The 17,701-nt window shown below is 44.8% G+C and overlaps 1 long non-coding RNA gene across 1 annotated transcript; it reads right to left on the reverse strand.

Annotated features, from left to right (window-relative positions):
- Positions 1–3,272: 3,272 nt before the first annotated feature.
- On the reverse strand, positions 3,273–17,570 carry LOC109280745 (uncharacterized). The gene is made up of 4 exons (XR_002087153.2): positions 8,680–17,570; positions 6,712–6,894; positions 4,828–4,999; positions 3,273–4,725 (listed from the first exon to the last, which is right to left on the reverse strand). It is a non-coding gene; the product is annotated as an uncharacterized LOC109280745 (long non-coding RNA).
- Between the last annotated feature and the right edge of the window lie 131 nt (positions 17,571–17,701).

The raw sequence follows: 17,701 nt of genomic DNA on the forward strand, positions 1-17,701 counted from the left end.
AAATTCAGCTTCCCATATTCTTCCTAAAACCACATGCATCCAGTATAGAGGTATTTTTCCACACCTGAAATGCTGTAGTTCCTTAACAGTATAAACAAGATCTTTAACAATATAACCTGTCTTTCAGAAGGGCTTTCTGCCCACAGGATGACACTTTTAGGCAAAAGTTGCTGCCAAGTTGTGTGAATATAGCTAATTATCCAGAAGTTCATTTGGAGTAAAATACAAAATTTGCCTGTTATGGGATCCATAATGCAACCAGCTCCAAATTTTGCTGGCAAAACGTGAATACTTCCCTGTCAGATGGAAACAAAAGGTGTATGAATCAGAAGTTTCTCTTAAGATCTTTTGCTATTGTAATATCTTTTGCTGTACAGTTGCAATGTCAACCACTACACTCAGTTTATTGTCATTACTGCTGTTTCGTGTCTGAATTAGACTGTGACCTCTCGGGGACAGGGCACTACTTGTATATCTGTTTTCCAAAGTGCCTCTCTTGCCCACTCTTGCCCATAATGCTGTATAGGTGAACAGCTAATGACACCATCAGGTCTGACATTCAATCAACCCTGTGTCAGCAGGACAGCCTAACTCCCTGATTCAGTGAAACAGGCGCCTGTATGCAGTCATTTAAATTGCACACATTTTTGTTTAGTTAGATAATGCTTTCACAATAGTTCCAGAACAAAGCAATGTGGAAATGTCTTCCTTCATTAGCCCTCAACCCATTACACTGGAGGGAATATAGGAATAGTGGTTACTATAAAGTAACCACTGCCTTCTCTTGTGCTGTTTTTCACTAATTTTTCTCTAGCAACAGTCTCCAACATAAAGAATGTGCTTTATTTTTGGTAATAATGTCATCCTGGTTACCTGAACAAAACAGCTGCATAATGCTTCTCCTCTGGAGATAATTGTTTGATAAATGTTTGAATAAAGATAAGATGGTGCAGTATTACACCACCTGCTACTGAGCCATTACTTATCTTCCTCATTTGGACATAATAAATATTAGCCTTTCTAGAAATGCAGCAAAGGATTATTTTTTAGTCATATAATGCAGGAAAAAAATCTATTTTAAAATAAATTTAAAAAATCAGAGTGCCAACTCTATGCCCTCTGGTTCACTATGTGGAGGGACTGTATGAATCCTAGGATTGGAGAATTGTATAAATCCTCTTTCCATGCTGACCAAGGACCATGCAAAACTGGCATGAGACCAATGGCCCCTTCCCTCCCTAGTTGACAACATTTACCCCTGAACTAAAGAGTCAGTCCCTTCATAGCTTATGCAGGTCGAGCTTTGAGGCCCACAAGGGGTCCTGATGTTCCTTTTATTTTGCCCTATTAACCACCTTCTGTTTCTTGGCTTCCTTGTCTCCCCTAATACTCTCTCACCCATGCAAGTGATGTGGAGGCCCTCATGTCTCTCTCTCCCATATGGCCAGGGATCTAGGCACCACCAGGCTTCTCTGCTACATGCTTGGGGCTCTGTGCATTCCCCATTCTCCCTACCCCTATTGTGCCACTGTCTCATTCATGTTATAGGTTCTGTATGCCTGTAATCTCCCCTTTTTCCGTTGCATTACTTCATTCTCATGCCGATTTTCACCCCCACCCCCCATTTTTCTATTTCAGTGACTTCCTGCAGATCTGTTCCTCCCACCATGTCTTATCTCCCACCTCTAAGTACATTTCTCATTCCTTCCCTCCACCCAGTCCTTCCCATTTCCACCATGGAAAGATTCTGTGCACTCCCGTTTCCATTCTCCCTTACCATTCTTTGACCATGTCTACAGCATAGCTGTGTCAGTCTGGGGCGTAATAAGATGTAATGCTTGATTCACACCTCTGCTAGCAAAGGCCCTAGTAGAGGGGTAGGTATACCAACAAAACGTGCTTCTGTCTGTGCCAGTATAGCTTGTCAGTCACCTTTCTAGGCAGCTCATGTGATAGCAGCAACCATCTCCTTCTGGCTTCCAGGGATACTGGCCTCAGCCCCATGGTACTGGCAGGGACCTGTGCACACAGCCCCCACCCCATCCTGCCCCATGCCTGCTCTGAACTCAGCCCAGCGAAGCAGGCCAGGTCCGGACCGGCCGGAACCCACATGCACAGTCCCAACCTGCCCTGCACCTGCTCCAGACTTGTCCGCCTGCTCTAAGCAGCAGCAGTGGCGGTAGCAGCTGAGCAGAAGTTGCTGCTCAGTGTGAGGGGGAAAAGTGGCCCTTCCTCCTCACCACTGCTGCGCACTTGCTGCAACTATGCCTGGGCTTCCCTGCTGCTCCTCACCGCTGCCATTGTTGCCACCTCAGGGATGCCCAGCAGGGAAGAGGTGGCAGTGCAGAGGAGTGACAGGTCAACCCAGGCATGTGCTCTGGGTGTGCAGCAAGAAGCACCCAGCAGCAGTGAGAGGGCAGGACCTCTTTTCCTCTGTGCCAAGCAGAAACTTCTGCTTAGCTGGCACTACTGCTGCTGCTGCTCAGTGCAGCAGGCAAGTCTGGAACAGGTGTGGGGTGGTTTGGGGCTGTGCATGCAGGTTCCAGCTGATCCGGAGCTGGTCTGCTCCACCGAGCCAAGTCTGGAGCGGGCACAGGGTGTTTCAATCCGCCTAATAAACTAGAATTTTAAGGATCCCGAGTTGGACATTTGTAGCCAACACTGCTAGCATGGACACATTTGTAGAAGCAATGCACTAGATCAGGGATTGGCAAAATACAGACTGTGGGCTGGATCTGGCCCACAGTGGCTCCCTTGGTCCAACCTGGCCTGGTACTGCCTGTCCTGTGGCCACTCCCCAAGCATGCAGCAGGGCTGGGGCTTTCTAGGCAGCCCAGGCAGCGGCAGCTCCTTCCAGCTGCTGCTGCTTCTGGCCCCAGCCCTGCAGTACTGGTAAGGACCCATGTGCACAGCCCCCACCCCAGCCACCCTGTGCCCTCTCCAGACTTGGCTCGGTGGAGCAGACCAGCTCCCGATCAGCTGGAACCTGCATGCACAGCCCCAAACCACCCCACACCTGTTCCAGACTTGCCTGCTGCACTGAGCAGCAGCAGCAGTAGTGCCAGCTAAGCAGAAGTTTCTGCTTGGCACAGAGGAAAAGGGGTCCTGCCCTCTCACTGCTGCTGGGTGCTTCTTGCTGCACACCCAGAGCACATGCCTGGGTTGACCTGTCACTCCTCTGCACTGCCACCTCTTCCCTGCTGGGCATCCCTGAGGTGGCAACAATGGCAGCGGTGAGGAGCAGCAGGATTAGGCGGATTGAAACACTGTAATCATAAACCTTGGGGCTGGTGCCCACACACACACACATGCACAGGCTACATGTAGCACATGTAGCAGGCTACAGAGTCAGGTATACCTATCCTACAAGCGCTGGAGTCTGTCGTTGAGGCTTCTTTCAGCATGGTGTTATCTTCCAGAAGGGGGTTGCCGGCTGGTCCTTCTGGCTGGACAGGTCTGGTCAAGTTGGAGATCAAGAGGGCGCCCCTGATGGTCACTTTTTACTGCCTTTTATCTGTCCCTGGCAGACTTTGGTGACTCCCCAGTTCTCAGGTTTGCCCAATCCAGGGGTCGTTGACCCTCGTGGGACTTCCCCCCCCCCCCCCCCCCGGTGGCTACTGGACAGCATCTGTCAGCCCCAGGGGTCATCCGCATGTATGTGCAGGTTTGGGAGTCCGTTGATGAATTTTAAATAGGGCTCTGGGAGCAGTTGATCTGGAGATACTCAGCCCAAAAGTTGGTCCCTGGCATTGATTAACTCAGGCCAGGGCTTCTAGCCCTTGATCAGTGAGGTTTAGAGAATTCCCGGTTGTTACATTGTCTTCTATTGAGTTCTGTTGGTTGATCTGCAGCTTCCCAGGTGTTAATTGCTGTGTGCTACCTTGTTACACATTCAGTCACTGATTCACTGGCTCTTTCAGGGGCCAGTCTGATACAGAGAAGGACAGTTTGATTCCTGCCCTTGTTAACATTGTTACAATGTATAACTTACTAAAACACATTTAGTTGAAAGGTGAGGAGTATAAAATATAAGCTACAAATGCCATGGCACACAAATAGATAAAAATACCAAACTACAAGGGCAGATACAAAATGCACACATACAAATTTTAAAACACAATTCCTTATCTTAAAGTGAAAGAGAGAGGAAGGAAGAAAAGGTAGAAAAAGAGAAGCATATCCAAAGAGGGGAGAGCAAATGCAGGCAAGAGGAAAAGGGGGCTTTCTGCTACAGCAGGACCTTTGCCAGTGCAGCATATCCATATGTCTACACAGGTGAAATGCCCCTAGTGCAGGTATATTCTCCATTATTACTTCTTTTCTTTCAGGACATCAATATCTTTAGTTTATAATGAAAAGCTAGGTTGAACTAAGCTAAGCCTATAATTAGGATGCAACAGCTACCATTGGCCATCAAGTACAGAGGTAGGTCTGCTAAGCTGTTGCTAGAGTCTGTGTTCCTCCTCTATACATACAGACTTCCTTTTCTGCTGCTCACCAGAATCTTTAGTGTTCGGCCCATTGATGCACAGAACATTCCCTGAAATATGGGAACAGATCAGGATACAGTATGCAAAAGTTATTTTATCCAAGCAGAGATGTGCCATCCAGTTGGGTGCAGTGTCCTGCATGCTTGGGCAATGAACTGACTCTACCTTTCTCCTTCCGATCAAAACCTCCATCTAGCAGCATGAGATAGAAGCAGGTATTTTCTCCACCCAAGTGCTGTAGCAGCATTAAAACAAAAGCATTCAAAAGCATGGGTTTGATTATGTGGGAATTGTGATGTGAAAATGTAACTGTCTCCTCTCCATAGCCCCCTCTCACCTTTGGCATTTTCTATGAATTTCATATCATTCCTGGCTTTTCCAGTTACTGCACAGTTCACCGTCATTCCAGGAATCGGGCATCCTTTACCAACAAGTTTAGTTCAGTTCAGAGCTTCAAGTTGCATCACCATCCACCCTCTACCCACCTCTGCTTGGAGCAGCATCCAACCCTGAAAGTGCAAGACAAAAGTAGCTTTATGCTTATTGTTATAACTTCTTTTCTGTCCCACCTCCCAGCAAAGGCATTCAAATCTCACGGTAACAGCATCTGGGTGGATGGATGGGAAACAGTTTTAACAGTCACCTAACAACTTGCCTCTGTCACATCCCTCTAATCTTTCACAGTAGGAATTTGAAGAAAGGTCTGGAAGCTTTTCAGTAGAGAATCCACAGGGTGGACTGACAGAGCTGTATGAAATCTGGTATATCGATCTTTACATACTAGCTGGTCTTGTAGATACTTTTTACAAGTCCATTTTACTTGTCTTCTTTCAGATAACATGAGTCTTATTGTAGATAGCCTACTTATTGAAATGAATGATGTTTAAACATTCACCTGGCCTCTACAGTTCTTGAGTGCCGGTTATGTTTAGAAATAGAGATAAAATACAAATGGCGATGCAGAATTACTTTATTTGACCTTGCGAGCAGATTCTCAGCATCTGATGAAGTAAGCCTTTTGCTTACAAAAGTTTACAAAAGTGAGATTTTTGTTATATGTCTCCAATTTGGTTAATCTATAAACTGCAAGTCTACCCTGCCTTCTGCCTGATGTCAGACTAGTAAGGCTCACTACTTCACTAAGCAGATTCCTTACCATTCTAACTGTTGGTATACATTAGTAATTTTTGCTTTGTTATTCTTTTTTTCTATGCCAGGTTTTATAGTCTTATCCTTGCAAAGAAATCTAGGAAACCCAACCTATTTTTGCAATGCTGAATTTCTTGCAATTATTCAGGTTTTCATTTAAAAGAAAGGGGCCAGGGGAAAGGAAGGAAAAAGAGATTCAGCCAACTTTAGTAAAATTCCTTGAGACAATTCCTCTTATGCAATTATACCAGTAAAACTCTGACATTTTGATAGCTCATCCAGGTTTACACTGATTGGAGATAAAACTTTGGTTCCTTAATACCCAAGCTTGTGAGCTGCTCTGAGATAACAAGTTAATTGGTGATAGCAGCAACACTTCAAGGTAGGGGGAAAAGGCTGATAATTGGGTTCTAATTGTTCTACAGCAGCACAGAGAGCTACTGCTGTGTGTGCAGAGGCTGATGTGGAACAGCAGTGAGGTGTGTGCATTTTTAAGTTTGCATACATATTTGCAGAGGATTGATTTTTAAGGCCCTATCAAACCCTAGCAAATAACCCTGGAGTTCTGAAAACATGGTTATGTTTAGTTGTTTTATAACATGAGTTTATTTGCACCAAGATTAAAACTAAGTTATAACCAGCTGGATTTTTCTGGTCCGTGTAGACGGGAAAAAAAAAAAATTGTATGGCCAAAAACATGTAACACAATATATAATATTGTTAAATATGGTAGGTTATAGCATTGATGCGGACATAAAGGGCATCTAGTAAAAAGAGAAGTGATAGCTTCAGGGTACATCATGACCTTGGAAAGACCAATTGGATCAATATAACCAGAAATCTGGAGATGGAGCAGCAATTTCTACCTTAAATAGGTGAATATATTGTGAAAATTCAGATAGGAAACTTCCATGCTCTTATATAGTTCTCTTTTATAGTTCTTGTTTACAGCTTTTTTTGTTGAATTGTATTTTAAAATGTTCAGAGGATATTTAACATTTAGGGCTCAGATTTCAATTTATTAAAGAATAGTGAGGAAAAAAATCAACTAGTGAGATCTCTACTAACTCACCATTAACAGCAAAAAAGGTAATTCAGTGTTTTTGACTATACACAGAGTAGGCCTGATGTTAGTTACACCCTGCTGGCATTTGTTAGGCCAATAATTGTGAATCCATTGAATTACTAGCAGTGATTCCTTAGATTTGTTTCTTCCATTAGAATCAATGTCTTCAAACTTTCTCAAACTGAAGACCTGATGAGGGGGAAAGAAAAAGGCATTAAATAAGCATACTTATGTCATCAGCTAGCTGAAATCTGTAGTGAGAAAATGTGCAACAATAGAGCAGTTAATCAATGAACTCTACAGCAGAAAAGGTCAGTGTGAACTTAAAGTTACTGCAATGTGGAATAAAAACAGGAATGAAAAGGTGCTGTTTTTGCCAGATGAAAAAATTCCATCTGTTCCTTGGCAGCAGCATTTCTGGGATGGACAGCAAAGTGTTTTTCCCCATCAGGTACAATCATTTGATTTCTTTTACTGCTCGTTTCCCATAGGTTATCCACCAGTATGTGTTTTTTCTCTTAGCATAACTCCCTTTTAACCTCTACCCCCATAATTATTTGTGCATGCACAAACATGCATAAGCGCATGCACCCACACTTTGCATTGGGTTTTAGAATTACTGCTCAATTTTTAAATTCTTGATAAAGAATGTTTATTGCATACTATCACTTAGGTAGTAGATACATCACGGAAAGCATTATACAAACAGTGGGCCAGATTCTTAGCTGGTGGGAACCAGCATGGCTCCATTTACTTCAAGGAATCGATCCATCCAACAATGCTGTTTATGAGAGAGGTTATTATTAGGGCTGTGCAAAGCTTCGGTAGCCGATTTGATTCGAAGGAGATTTGGCCAGATTTGGGGACCATATCTCCAAATCCAAATTGAATTGGGAGGCCAATTAAAAGTTCCAAATCGATTTTGAACCATCTGAAGCTCCCAGCGCTGCTGCACCTGCATCCTGTGCCCCCCTCCCTGAGTAACGCGCCCCCCACCCCAGCTGGGCAGCTTGTCCCAGCCCCAATCCCTCCCTCTCCCACGCCCCTTTCCTCCCTCCTCCGCCCTCCCCCAACCCCAGCAGATTTACCAGCTGGAGGCAGCTGTGTCAGCTGCCTGTTTAGTCTATGGCCGAATCTCCGAAGCAGCACCATATCTTTCTGATTTGGTTGAATCAAATTGGGACACTGATTCAAATCTTCGAATAGAATCACTGTCTTCCAAATTGGCTGAATCCAAGCAAATACTTGCCCCTTTGCACAGGCCTAGTTATTATCAGTGTTCTGCAGGTGGGAAAACAGAGAGGTGCAGCAGTCCAGCCAGGAAGTCAGTAGCAGAGCTGGGACTGCAACTCAACATTTGCTGACTCCTGCTTTTTTTATTGTTTCTCAGGATTAGATGCCAGGGATGTCTCATGAAGAGAGCCTGAACAGCTAGATAGTTATTTAGTCTGGAAATGAGAAGACTGAGGGGAGATTTGGTAACAGTCTTCAAATACCTGAAGGGCTATTATAGAGAGGATAAAGATGGGCTTTTCTCCATGGCCCTAGGGCAGGATTATGTTATAATAGCATTTTAGGCCCTTGTCTTCTTTCTTCTGTATTAAAAAGAGGATAGTAAAAAAAGGCAACTGAGAAACCTCTGAATGTGTGTCTGGGCACGCGCATACATGTGTGCATGTACTTCTGTAATCACTTTGGGTCTGGAAGAGGAAATGGAAATTGGTACAATTGCACATGTGTATGCTGCAGTAGTGGGTGTTTGTGGTGTGTCAACAAGTAAACTGTGGGTTAAACCAAAAGGTAATTCTCTGTTCTGAACTATATTTTGATTGTTGTAATAGTGTCACATGGCTAAGCAGAGATTATGCTGTTATGAATATAATACTTATTTATCATATACCATAACAAACACTACATAATATTAAACTAAAAATCAGGCACTTGAGACTTAGCAGATGCATAGTCTTTACTTACATGATCACATCCTGTTTTTCATGGAAACTGTGCCTCATTCGGTGCTCAGAATGGCTTGCGTCCTGGGGCAGAACCCAGTCTGTGATGTGAAGGACCCTCATTTCCAGCGATAAAACAGCAGTTGGTTAATGCACAGAGGACTGAAGGCAGAAGCCTCACAGTTAAGTGAATGCCCAGGGAATTGCTTCTAATCCTTTCTGTGATGGTTTTCCTTGGTAATACTGAGCAAGTTGCTTATTCCAAATGTTGCATAGATAAAGAGTAGTAGTTAGCCATGTTAGAAGTCAGGCAGAAGGCAGGATAGAGTGATACCTTACACACACACACACACACACACACACACAGAGTTTCTGACGATGAAGTAAGCTGCTGCTTACAAAAACTCTTTGCATTATTTACATAGTTACGTGTTGCATATTCCTCATTGTCTGGGTAACCCATTTTAAATACTGCAGTATTGAAGTCAGTAAGTACCGTGCTCTGAACATCAAGTCTTATGAAAAGATGCATATTCTGAAAAATCAGGTCCTCAGCTTCTCAGAGTGAGTGCCTAAAATGAGTTGACACCTTTGACAATCATCTCTGCACCTTAGTTCCTTGTGTGAAAGGCCTGGGTCATTGCATTGTGTTCTGCTCAGTTTTATCTTCCACAGATATCTTTTATCTTGATATTTTAGTCTTGTAGCTAAAGCTTTCAAGTAACATGGATGAAACATATTCCACAGCTGCTTTGTTTAATGAACCTCTACACCAGGGATGTAACAAATAGGGTTTGTGTGCTGGGCAAACCCTGCGGGAGAGCTGGGTAGGGGCAGGGAAGCACTATGGAGCACTGAAAGGGTAGGTGGGTGGACGGGTGTTCCACCCCTGTGTGGGTTGCCCGTGCCAGCTGTTGCTCCTATGACAGCAATATAGTGCTCGTGCATCAGCTGCTGCTGCAAGAGCAACTCCACGGGGCTACTTCTGCTGCTGGGGTGCTGACTCTGTGGAGCGGGGCCTGATTCTGGTACCCCTCCTAAGATAGTGCCCAGTGCTGATATTATGTTACTGCTATGCTGCCTACAAACACACATACACTCCCCATATGCAGCCGTGTATTGATTCTGTGGGAAAACCAGAGTGTTTTTAAAGGAGCTGTGTCCTCCTGTGCCTCTATTTTTAATCACTGGAAATGATGTGGTTAGAAAAGTGTTCTCCAACATTCCCATACAGTTTGTGTGGGGCAGTATGTGTCAAACTACATAATCTGCTAAGCCTCAACCTCTCTAATAGCATTTCCCAAGCTGTATATCTGCTTTGGAGTAAGAGCTTGAAATCTGGAATAGGGGCTGCACATATTTCAGGGACATTACTTTTGCTATCTCCATGAAAATTCACTCAAATATGGTTAAGTTTATCGGCTTCTGAAAAATCTCAATTCATACCTGGTTAGTAGAAACTTGTGAAAGTTTGGCAGCTACATTCTCTGCAGATTTATTTTATACATTAGGGCTGGACAAATAATTTATATTTTAGTCTTGTAGCTAAACCAGATTTTTAAAGATGTTATGTCAAGTCAACCCTCCAAATTCAAACAAAATGCTTCATTCAAACCAAAGTAAAGCGCAATGCCTTTAGGGACATTTTTACAGCCAATAAAGGAAATATGGATATTAAATGCTAGATTCATGCTATGTAGGCCTGCATGCTGGTGCCTTTTTATAGTATAGTTAGGACAGATGCACTTGAGTGGTGACCTGCAGTTAAATCCCGTGATCCAGAACAGGAATTTGCAATAAGAATATTGTGTTATGGACTAGGTTCTCTCAACCTCTCTAGTTCATACAGTATCACTTTGTATAAAATACTTAACTATTCACTGACTGGCTAGAGAATAAGCGAGTAAGTGACTTCCTCCGTAGGCCGGTAGTTAAGGCACCTACCTTGTGAAGAAACCTGGGTCCCACTCCTTATTCCAGTGAAAAGTTAATTATTTCTACAATGTGGAATAGCTTCAAAAGAAACATCCATCCAAAAATTTCCTGTAGTCTGATGGCTACTGGGGCATGCGCCAGGAAGCTGGGAGACTTCTGCTCAATTTCCTGCCCTGAATCAGGCAGAGGTGATATGAACCTAGGTTTCTTGCTTGGTATGAGAGTGACCTGATCCTGGACTGTAGGGTGGGTGGAAGGCCACTAGCTCTTTGCCCTTTCTTGTTTTGAATGGCATTTAAAGGTCTGGTAGTGTAGGAGTGATGTAGCTATGATGGTCCAGGAAATGTGCAGGAGGCAAGAATTTTTTGGGGTGATATCATTATCTTTTATTGAATCAAATGTACTCTATAGATAGGAGAGAAGAACTTTTGCTGTTTATTGTTCTATCTGCTGCTTTCTTCAAGCTATGTCTGCTTCTTTTGAGGCCTGAGAAAGGGTACCTTGTGCTCAAAAGCTTGTCTAAGATCATTCCCAACTATGCAGTTGCTCTAATAAAAGATATTCCCCCTCCCCCAAATCTTGCCATTCTTATTTAAAGGCATGTTTACATTGCCTCAGTACTGATGCCAAAACTGCCCCTCAGAAACAAGCCCAACTTGTGTCCTCCAATTCCTGCACATACCTTGCTCTGAAAAAATGTCATATGGTCACTATTCGAATCTGACAGTACCTGAGACTGAGATCCTGAAAGCATGCCTGGGCATACACTAAAAAGTGACTACATGACATTGTTTGGCAATTGGTATGTTCAGAGCAAGAGCACATAGATGAAGCTTGTTTCTTTGCAGACATCTTGGGATCATTGTAGAGGGGGTATAGGCACAGACATGCTCTAAGTCCCCTTGGAAACCTAACATTAAAAAACTAACATTTTGTTTGGAAAATAGAAATGTAAGTACTAAAGTAAGTCAGTAGAGTTGGACCTTGCAGTTACTCTTCAACAAAAACAACAAAGGTCCTTTGGTGATGTAAGCAAAAGAGAACAAAGGAAGACGTGGGAACCCTAGGCAGTGAGAATGCAAAACTGATTAAAGATCATCTAGGTATGGCCCCAAACCTAAATGTACTGTTTGTCTCATTTGTCTTAGTTATCAGTGAGGACAGGAACATGGATAAAAGGCTAGATGGCTAATGAGAATGGGTATATAAAAATAGAAATTACTGAAACTGGGGTGGAAATAAAACTCAAAACCCCTCATTCATGAAGTTATTTAGGTGCCTAATTCCCACTGAAATAAATAGTTAAATAGCTCTATGGGTCTGAGCCAAATGGCTTAATACACTCAAATCGGGAGGGCTTGGTAACCTCTGAAGAAAGGCATAGGAAATCACAGATACAGTGGGTTCATCTACATGTGAGATCAATTCGAGGCAGTAAACTCTGGCACTTATTGTGCCGGAGTTTATTGCTCCTGGGTGTACTGTTTGAACATGTGCCCAGGACCGCAGTGCACTGAGCCAGGTCAGAAAAGCCCCAGCTGGCAGGGAACCTTAGGGGTCAGCCTGCCAGCTCGGGGCTGCTCCGACCTGCCTCAACATGCTGCAGAGGGGCTGGCTGGGGCTTGAGGATGCTACAGTGGGGAGGTGGGGCATGAGGGTGCTACAGCAGGCAGCCCCTACACCAGGGGTGGGCAAAATGTGGCCCATGGGCCAGATGCAGCCATTCTATCTGGCCCACAGGGCCCCTAAAAAATTTAGAAAATTAATAGTTATGTGCCCCTGGCTGCCTGTCATGTTGCCCTCAATGGCTTGCCAAAACTCAGTAAGCGGCCCTCCACCCAAAATAATTGCCCGCCCCTGCCCTACACTGAAGCACCTTGTGACCCAGCCAGCTGCATCAGTCTACGCATGCAGTGCTGTGGAGTAAAAAACTCTGCAGCAGGATAGTACTTGTATTTACATCCTTTACAAGTACTGTTCTGCTGCAGAGTTAATTAGATTCCTCCAGCCTAATAGTGCTGCAAGTGTAGACGTGAGACATTTACTGCAGAGCTAATTAGTCTATTCTGCAGTAGATATCTTGTGCAGACAAGATTAAACTGATTTTGAAGACTAAGTAAATGCAGTTGATTTCACCTATGTGGACTTCAGTAAAGCATATGACATCATGCCACATGAGAAATTATTAATTTGCAGTTAGGAGAAGAATTGTAAGGCAATAAGGAATTGGCTAAAAATGAGATAACAGTGGATAGTGTTGAAAGAAGAAAAGCAGGTTAGACAGGAGGTCTTCAAGTATCAGTCCTAGGGCTGGCTGCTCTTGTTTAATATTTTGCTTAATGAACTTCACACAAAAAGTAAGAGTGTACTGATGAAATGTTCTGATAGCACAAATCTGTGAGTCACTCTCAATACAGAGAGGAGGATTAGGATATCCTACAGGAAGTACTTGATGATCTTAAGGACTGGAGTCATAGAAATGGGATGAAATTCAGTGGTACCAAATGCCAGGTCAGGCAGTTAGGGACTGATAACAAGAACATCCCCTATAAGTGTGAGAGTGAGAGGGGGAGAACTTCATGAACTGAAAATAACTAAGAGAAAAACCTATGTTTAGCAGTTGATTACACAAAAAAGGAAAGGATTTCTTTCAGAAATGTTGAAATAACTGTTTTAACTGTAAAAATTTTCCCTTCATTTTTAATTCAACAGAAACTAATTGCTGATTTTTTTTTCTCACTGCAGGCTCATGAACATGAGCCTAGATGCTGTGGCTAGTAAAGCAACCAAAATGCTGGCTTGCATCCATAGATGCTTCTCAAGCAAATCCCGGGACGTCATTCTCCCCTTGTACTCGGCCTTAGTGAGGCCGCAGCTGGAGTACTGTGTCCGGTTTTGGGCTCCACAATTCAAAAAGGATGTGGAGAAGCTTGAGAGAGTCCAGAGAAAAGCCACGCGCACGATCAGAGGTCAGGGAAGCAGACCCTACGATGACAGGCTGAGAGCCCTGGGGCTCTTTAGCCTGGAAAAGCGCAGGCTCAGGGGTGATCTGATGGCCACCTATAAGTTTATCAGGGGTGACCACCAGTATCTGGGGGAACGTTTGTTCACCAGAGCGCCCCAAGGGATGACGACTAGGTCAAATGGTCATAAACTACTATAAGACCGTTTCAGGCTGGACATAAGGAAGAATTTCTTTACTGTCCGAGCCCCCAAGGTCTGGAACAGCCTGCCACTGGAGGTGGTTCAAGCGCCTACATTAAACACCTTCAAGAGCAAACTGGATGCTCATCTTGCTGAGATCCTATGAACCCGGCTGACTTCCTGCCCTTTGGGCAGGGGGCTTGACTCGATGATCTTCCGAGGTCCCTTCCAGCCCTAATGTCTATGAAATCTATGAAGTTTCAGTTAACTCAGAACTGTATAATTCAGCCAGTAAACTATTCACCAAAAAAAAATCACGAGCTCCAGTCTTCGTTGAGTATGCTCCACTCCACAATGACAGTCTGAGTAGGCTTTTCCTGCAATTGCTCCTCTGTCAACCGGGGTTCAAAATGACACTACAAATAAGACCTAAGAGACTGACACTCTCTTCAGTGCTCTCAATGCCTTCCTTACTGTGCCAACCAGAAGACATCTGGGGCTAAATCTGAAGAGGTACTAAACTGTGAGTCATATCAGCAATGTTATTTCCATGTACCAGGAGCAGGGTGAAAAAAAAAAATCAGACAATGGATTGTAAATAATAATCAAAGTCTGGTATCTATGTAGGCAGAACTTATTTTTATATAGTGCCTTTACACTTAAGCTGTTTACAAAGTAGTGACTGAGTTAGGTATTAGGTGTGCAGTGACTGCGCAGTCCAGTGCAGCAGGAGTAGCACTTGGCTCTAGCTCATATATAGAACCTTGAGCATTAGAATGTATTATTGAGAGAGTAAATGTTACCTCAATCCCTGATCTTTGAAAATAGTCCATAGAATAATTATTAACCTATATGGACTTCATTGTGGGTTCAGGACTTGAACAGTGAAGTTATAATGTACTCTTTTCAAGACATCCTTAATTTTCAAATAGGCAGTCAGCAGAGACAGGCAACAAGGGTTTCATCCAAAGGTAAGCATCTCTAGTGCTGCAGCTCCTTCTCTTTTTGGTACTGTGCTGTAGGCCTGAGACAACATCCTAGATGAGAACTCTTACTTTTTGCACAGACAAGTGCTGCTAGATGAACCAATGCCACCTTTATGGTGGCACAGAGTACATCTACGTGAGAAGTTTACTGCAGAACTGCCTAATTAGCTCCACAGTAAATGTCTCTATCTACAGGTGTGCCCCTATTAGGGTGCATGAAACTAATAAACTGTGGAGCAGGCTAGTACTTGTAAATACAAGTACCCTGTAAATACAAGTACCCTGCTGCACAGTTTTTTCATGCTTAGCAGTACATGTGTAGCTGCTGCCCAGCTGGCTGGGGCATGAAGTTGCTTCAGGGTGGGGGCTGTTGTCTGGCTAGCTCCGCACTGAAGCACCCTTGTGCCCCAGCCAGCCCCTACGCAGCACAGTGAGCCCAGTCGGAGTAGCCCTGGGCTACTGCCAGCTGGGGCTGCTCCGACCAGGCTTGGTGTCCTGCACACAAATGAACTCTGGAGAAATATACTTCAGAGTTTTTTGCTCCTGGGCACACATCCAACTGGTGTGCCTGGGGGCAAAAAAACTCTGGAGCAATAAACTCCAGAGTTTATTCATGTGTATTAATTGCCTGTGTAGATGTGTCCACATTCTCCTAGATAGGTAAGTTTTCCATATCTGTTATTAACTATTTTTCTAACTCATCTCCAGGCTTGCCCAACTTGTTTAAACTTGAGCTGGAACCCATTGTTGAATGAAAGGCCTGGCCTGCACCTGCTCTCTCCCAGCATCTCAACAAGCAGAACTAAAGAACACAAATTCTTGAAGTTCATCTATTACAGTGGTTCTCAAACTTCTGAGTCTCAAGGCACCCCTTGGAAAATGCCAGTTCTCAGCTGTCACTCATTTTTGACTAGAGAAAAAAATAGAGCAAGTCTTCTGTTGCAAAGAACTCAGAAAGATCATTACAGGTCAGAATGTTTTTAATTGCTATTTGAAATCTCTGGCTTTATCTTGTGAATCATGTGTAGGTGTTTGCAGACCTCAAATTTGTATGGCAACCTGCAGCACCCTTAAAAAGATCACATAGCACCCCACAGCACCGCAACATCCTGGTTGAAAATAATTGGTCTAGTAAATAAGAAACAGCAGAGAAAAGGAGAGGGATGAGCTACTTCACCTGAAAGAGAAATCTGCCTCCTGTGCCCCTTGTTCAGACAGCATTACAAAGTGATGCACACACAAATTACTTTCTGCCAAATCTCCTCCTCCTATTGGGAAGAAAGCCAACAATGCGAAATGCAATCCAGTTGCATGCCCCACCCTCCTCCCGGGCTGAGTTATTTTAAAACTTCAAGCTCACTCTAGATAACAACACTGACCAAAAGAAAAAATGGGGTGGGGGTGGCTGCAAAAGAGAAATAAGGAGGGCAAAACAGAGTGACGCAGAAGAAAGTGTGGCCAACAAAAGCAAAAGCTTATGTAGACTGATCAGTGTTTGCAGCAGCAGCAAAGAGATGTTGGGGGCAAGAACAAATAGCTTGGGGAAGGGGCTGCAAACAGTGGCAGTAAGTGGAACCAGCAAATACTGTTTGTTGGGAGAGTGGAAGTGTAGCATAGGCAGCAAAGAGGGGTTGGTGGTAGGGAGTGGTCAACAGTGGCAGGTGAGGGTTTTGGTTGTGAGGATTGAGTGTGGCAGGTTGGCTAGGGGCAGGTTTGACAGTGAGGACAGGGAATGGCTGGGATGGAGCTAGAGTTCTCTCTCTCTCTCTCTCTCTCACACACACACACACACACACACACACACACACACACACACACACACACACACACACAGAGTGTTATAGGGCAGCCTGACACAGGGGGCCACAAGAGAGGTGCTTCAGGGTCTGCACAGTGGAGCGGGGTGTTAAAAGAGCCACCAGGCACAAGGACTGGGCTGCTCCAGAGTTTAGGATATGGGGTTGCGGTAGGGGGTACAAGGAAGAGCTTGCATACAATCATATAGAAGTAGGGTGGGAAGGGACCTCCAGAGATCATCTAGTCCAACCCCCTGCCTGAGGCAGGAACATCCCTATCCAAAATATCCCATACAAACAGTAATCTAAGCTCTACGTGACACTACTATCAACCCTGACGCAACACTGACCCTAAGCAGAGGGGCAAGACCCTCCAGCCTTAGTCCCAGCAGGAGCATTGGCACAATCCAGTAAAAGTGCCTAGCCTTTAGGGTTACCAAATTTCCAATTCCAAAAAAAGAGGACACCTGTCGTTGGGACACCTGCAGCACCATGTGTCATGTTTGAGAGGCATTTGGTGGCATGGTGTGCACGTGCGTGTGTGTGTGTGAGGGGGTTATGAAGTGGCCTGACACAGGAGGGCACCGGGGCGGTGCTTAGGGACAGCGGGGGCAAGGGGGAAAACCGAGAGAACATAAGAATTTAGGGAATCCGTGAGTGTTCTGAATAAGGAGAAATGGTGAATAAAAGGGAGAGAGAGGAAAAACTGTTTTGCTGAATTAAAAAATACTCTTCAGAAATCTCGTCCAGAATAAGGTGACAAGGACTGTCAGCCACACACCTATTGTATTTACTCGAATAAAAGATGCTCCTGAATATAAGCTGCCCCCCCTCCCCACCAGTACTTAGCTTCTAGTTCGGACTGCAGAGGGGTGCTCGGAGCCGTGCCTCGCGGGGCTGCTCCGGAGGAAGAGCTGGCCCGTGGCATCGTGCTGCAGAGGCTGTGTGTGTGTGTGTGTGTGTGTGTATATGTGTGTGTGTGTGTGTGTGTGAGAGTGGGGGGAGGAGGTGGTTTGGGGGCACAGCGGGGAGCTGGTGTTTGGGGGGTCTAAGCCTGCCGGCCGGGGCGAGAACTGGAGGGCAGGGAGCGGGCCCGGCGGGGAGGGGAGGTGGGGGCGGGCTGGCACGGGCGAGGGAGGCGCTGTGTGTCCGCCTGCCTGCGGAGCAGGGGCAGGGCCGGGCG

The sequence above is a fragment of the Alligator mississippiensis genome, chromosome 3, assembly GCF_030867095.1.
Source record: "Alligator mississippiensis isolate rAllMis1 chromosome 3, rAllMis1, whole genome shotgun sequence".
NCBI classification, from domain to species: domain Eukaryota; kingdom Metazoa; phylum Chordata; order Crocodylia; family Alligatoridae; genus Alligator; species Alligator mississippiensis.